The sequence below is a fragment of the Olea europaea genome, chromosome 3 (assembly GCF_002742605.1).
Source record: "Olea europaea var. sylvestris chromosome 3, O_europaea_v1, whole genome shotgun sequence".
Classification (NCBI taxonomy): Eukaryota; Viridiplantae; Streptophyta; class Magnoliopsida; order Lamiales; family Oleaceae; genus Olea; species Olea europaea.
Genome location: NC_036239.1, coordinates 14,970,464 through 14,975,939, shown reverse-complemented (window position 1 = coordinate 14,975,939; position 5,476 = coordinate 14,970,464).

The window sequence follows — 5,476 nt, the reverse complement described above, 5'->3', positions numbered from 1 at the left end:
AAATTCATATATATATATATATATATATATATATATATATATGGACTTCAAGTGCTATATGTCTTGCTAACCGTTTATAAATTTAATCAAAAAGAGGCTGACAATTCCTAGCGCTGTTAGTATACAGTGAATTTTTTTAATTGTCTTTCTTATACTTTTCAAATTCAATTTTATTCTTTTCGTCAAAATTATTTTTTTCTTCCACACTTGATGTTCTTTCTCGACCCCCTGCACTCTCCCCCTAGCGAAAAAAAAGAAGAAGAAGAGACTATCTTTATAAAAATAAAGAAAAAAGGGTCTGATAAGCAGGTTTATTAAACTTCATCACCTAATGACTTATTATTAAGTTGGGTGCAGAGTTTACTCCAATGGTTGGACAAAGGAAGTGAACTCTCGCTTTTAATACAAAGATCATTTTATAAAAATGTAATTTTTAGGACTATTGATTTTTATGCAAATAATAAGACATTTACAAGTTGAATGAATAGATCATTGGGCAGCTAATGAGCCCAATTTGTCCGTATACAGTTAAATTAAAACCTTTATTGGTGACTAAATTAAAATAAAACTGGAAATTTAGTGATGAATTTGGAATATAAAATGAGTGACTAAAACGAACTTCCTTTCAAGTTGAGTGACTTCTAATGCCTTTTATCCCAGACAATAATCTAAGAAAAATTAGTGCCATATGGGAAAGGGCATTAAATTTTGTGACAAAAATGTCACTCCTCACTAAATTATTACCAAATCCAAATTTTTGTCCCAGGTTTAAAATAAAAAATTTACCAATTAAAATGACTGGGTTCAAAGTTGGTGATTTCTAGTGTTTTCTACACATATTTTATGTATTGGACATTAAATAAATTAACATGAATTGCATGTAAAAGAATGGGTTGAAAACAAATATAAATAAATAATATCTCTCTCTTCATCAAAAATTACTTTTATATGAATTTCTTTCAACGTTATTTCTATGCTCGGCATGGCACATTAAGCAACATAAAAATTTTATGATGAAAAATTAAAGTTTGTAATTTTCATAATTAACTGAAGACACTCTACAAATTTTTTTTTAAATAATAATAAAAAGGACTTGAGCATGTTTTATTTTGAAGAGAATGTGATTTAAAAAAAAATTACTGTAAAAAATAGTTTAATCTATTGGTTCTCCTTCGATTAAATCAGCTTTTGAGGATAATAAGAAATATAAGAGTTTAACATTCCAATTGTAAGTGAGAAATGCAAAAGAGGTTATTTCTGGTTGATGGGACAATCGATCACGATAAGAAAGAAGTAGAGAATGTCTTTTTTATTCTTGTATACTTTCAAAGAGACCTTGTTTGTTTAGCCCCCGTTTGGCCCCTGTTTTTTGGAAATGAAAATTGGTGGAATAGTGTTTTTTTTTTTTTTTTAAATGAGTGATTGAAAAAGAAGTAAAAATATTCGATTTACGTATAATATTATTTTATGAAAGATTGTGTAGTTGAAAATAAAAGTGAGAAAACTTGAAATGTAATGTAATGGAATTTAATGGGGGCCAAACGGGGTCTGAAATTCAAAATTGAGACTTATTTAAAGAGAAATGACAAAAACTTGGGAGCTTATTTATTGTAAATGGAATACTCACACACCTACAAAGAAGGATGAGTCCCATGTTGGTATTTTGAAAATACTCTCAAGTTTTCCATCTAAACTTCTTGTTTCAAGTTGAAATCTATTGCTCATTATGAGTTGAATTTTGATATTTTAAAGCCAGTTTATAGTATCTTTTTGCATGAAGATAATCAATTTGGTTATTGTGGTAAACTCTATTATGTTCAGGCATTTTGGCCTGCAATGGTGCCATGCGAGTTTTGGGATAGAAATTAATATATTATATGTAGTACAAGATGTGAACCTTGGCTCTTAATCAATTGAATTGGCGAAACAAAATATGCTTCGGTCTTTTTTACTTGGGATCGCAATAATGTATTATGCAATACCAGCTTGATTAATATATTAGTGAAAGTGAAACTATTAACAAATTTTATTGGGACAAAAGTTAATGAATTCTTAATACAAATATTCTCTTTGTGACTTTTTAAGTATTGTGGTCATCATTATTATTGGGGCAAAATTGTAGTGTTGGTCCCTCACGTATAGTGCTTCTAACAATGTAGTTATCAACCTTAAAAATAAACATGTTGATCCTTATGTTTTAATTTTGTTGTTGATGTTAGTCCAAGCTCATAATTTCAAAAATCTATTAACAGTAGGGACCGATTTTTTCATTCTTACAGGTTGTTGATCAAACTATCACAAGCACTATAGAATGGGGACCAATGCTACATGTTTCCCTATATTGGGAAGTCCCACATTCTTAACATCAAACATACCGAAAATAGCAGCCAAGGTGCCCACAATTTTGACTGGTGTTGCACCCCGGTCTAAAATCTTCAAATCTTACCAATTAAGTCTCCAATCTTTTAATTTTAGTAGCACTTAGGTTCTCATTGGACATTTTACCCTTGCCTTCAATTAAGAAGCTAAAATTCTATTGAAAAGATTATATTTACTCTTTTCTTGAAATTAAAAAAATTAAGTTAATACAAAACAAGAATGAAAGAAAAAATAAAAATGAAATTACTCTTCTCCTATCCATCCAGGCCACCTTACACAACCCAACTCTTGTCAAGATAACTAAAAATGTGAAAAATAGATGATTATAATATATAAAGATATTAAAGAGAGAGAGAGAGAAACTAGTGAAAAGGTTTCAAAAATTAGATAGTGACCACTTGATAACAGGTCAAGGTCACAATAGTATGTCACTCCTTAAACTTGTCAAATTTACAGTTTAATTTGATAAATTGCATAGATTTATCATCTGTACTAGTTATTATACAGTTTTATTTTTTGTGAATATGAATTATATTATCTGCTTTACAATTTTTGTAAATTGTATGATAACTAGAAATTTTTGCATTGTTTATCACATGTACTAGTTATTATATAATTCTATTTTTGTGAAACTGAATTATATAATCAGCTTTACAGCTTTTGTAAATTGTATGACAACTAGAAATAAAAGCATTCTCGTTTCTTATTTTAAAATTTGCATATTGCATAAATTTCTTACATTGCTTGATTGTGATATACTCTGTGTGTGGTATATATTTGGTTTTTATGACTTTACTTGTTAAAATGTTAACTGCATCTAAGTTTGAGATTGAAATGTGGAATGATATTGGAGACTTTAGTCACCTGTGCCAGATAATGAGGGCTCCGTTGTTGCAAAGAGAGATGCTGCTACCATTGATGGGAGTTGGACAGCTGAGATTAATGCTCACAGGATGCAGGAATTAGATATGATAGCTTGGAGCTCTATTTTCCTTCACTTATCTGACAGTGTGATAAGAAGACTAGGGGAAACTACCACAGTTGAAACACTACAGGCAAAGTTATAAACCATTACCTAATTAAGACAATGCCAAATTAGTGCTATATCTTGAGACAATTCTTTAAATTTAGGTTTGATTTCGCCTCTCGCCTAGAAAAAACATTGATAAGTTCTCAAATTGCTTCAAGACCTAGCTAACTGCGATGAGAAATTATCTGATGATCAACTAGTCATTGTCCTATTAAATTCCCTAGGTTATAAATATAGGGAGATTTGAAATGCCTTAAGAGTATGGAAGAGAAGATCTCTAACGTTATTCTTCCTTCAAATTAAACAATTTTACAAGTGTGTAAATGCAATATATCTCAGATATACTAGTTTCTCTTATCCTCAAGTAATTTATCGAATTCATTTGGATTACAAAAAGAAACTTTCACATGTAGACTATAACAAATGTACTGTTTCTTGAGCAAAAGCATTTGAAATAATTTCTTATCGTTGACCACTAATACCCAATACCTTGACCTACCAAAGACCTGACACCCATTGAGTTATCTACCAACCATCCTTCTCCATCTCATATCCACGTAAGGTATTTTAGATCTATTCCTTTAATAAATGCTCCTTCACAATCTGAACATTTTCCTCAGTTATCACATTTTAGACACGGACATTGTGTCAAATTGGGATCATTAGCATTGTGTGTTGCTAACATTAAGAAATTGTTCATCCCTGCATTGTACTCATTGACATCCTATCCATTGACATCCATTGTTTGTGCATATTTGATTACGAACTAATCTATTAAAAAAAAAAAATCAATGTCACATTTCTCCTACTCGGTGATTTCTACTAATGGCATAACATGTAATTATGCTATGGACTGCACATTTTTAGAATGTACATGAACCAATTGGAAATGCAGGAGCCATCAGAAGACAATCTTGCTAGATGACAAGACATCATACTCGAAGCAAACCCATAGTGAACCCCAACAAACTCAAGCAGACCAATGGCAAATTACCCATGAGCACACCAACTCCAGAACCACAAAAGACAAATCCACCATAAAATTCAGCAAACTCCACGGGAAGACGAATCCATCTTGCAAGTATACAATTTGGTATCAGAGCTTCTTCTTAAATTAGGGTGATTAAGCTCCGATTTTTTGGTGGGTGGCTTGAACTTTGTTGTGCACACAAGGTGTTTGTGAAAATTTCCAAGTGAACTTTGTTGTTTTATTTTCGGTAAACAAGTAGATAAATCATGTCTACTAGAGGAACGGTGAAATTTGGGAAGTATGAGATAGAGAAATTCAATGGGAAAAATGACTTCTCATATTGGAGAATGTAAATGAGAAATTTGTTAATTTCTCAAAAGTTGCACAAGGCATTGGCGGGAAAGGACAAGAAGCACATAGATATGTCTGACGAGGATTGGGAAGATCTAGATCTTGAGACATGAGCGTCTATCATTCTATGCCTTGAAAGAGATGTTGCTTTCTTGGTTGATGGTGAGGAAATGGCGGCGGAGGTGTGGACAAAGTTGGAGGAGAACTTCATGACGAAGACTCTAACAAATCGGATCTATTTGAAGTCTAAATTGTATACTTGCAAGATGGATGAAGGTACACCAATCCGGGAGTACGTCAACAAGTTTGATAGGTGCATATCGAACTTGAAGGACATTGATGTGAAAGTAGATGATGAGGATTAAGCACTTTTACTACTTCTTTCATTGTCAAAGTCTTACGAGAAGCTAGTACAAATATTGATGCTTGTGGGTGATAAACTTGTGATGGAGGACACTAGAACGTCATTTCTAGCGGATGATCTTCGAAAGATTGCAACTAGTGGCATGTCTACGATTGGTAACAAGGAGCAAGCTCAAGGATTGTTTGTAAGAGGTAGAAGCAATGTGCGACCAAAGGGCAAGGGAGAAAAATCTAGATCGAGTTCTAGACCTCTTGTAGAAAGGCCTTGTTTCAAATGCGGCGAGCTTGGGCATTTCAAGGCAAATTGTACTAACAAAAGGGGTTAGAAGAAGAACAATAAGAACAACAACAACGGGAAGGTGCAAGTCAAGCAAGAGGTTAGC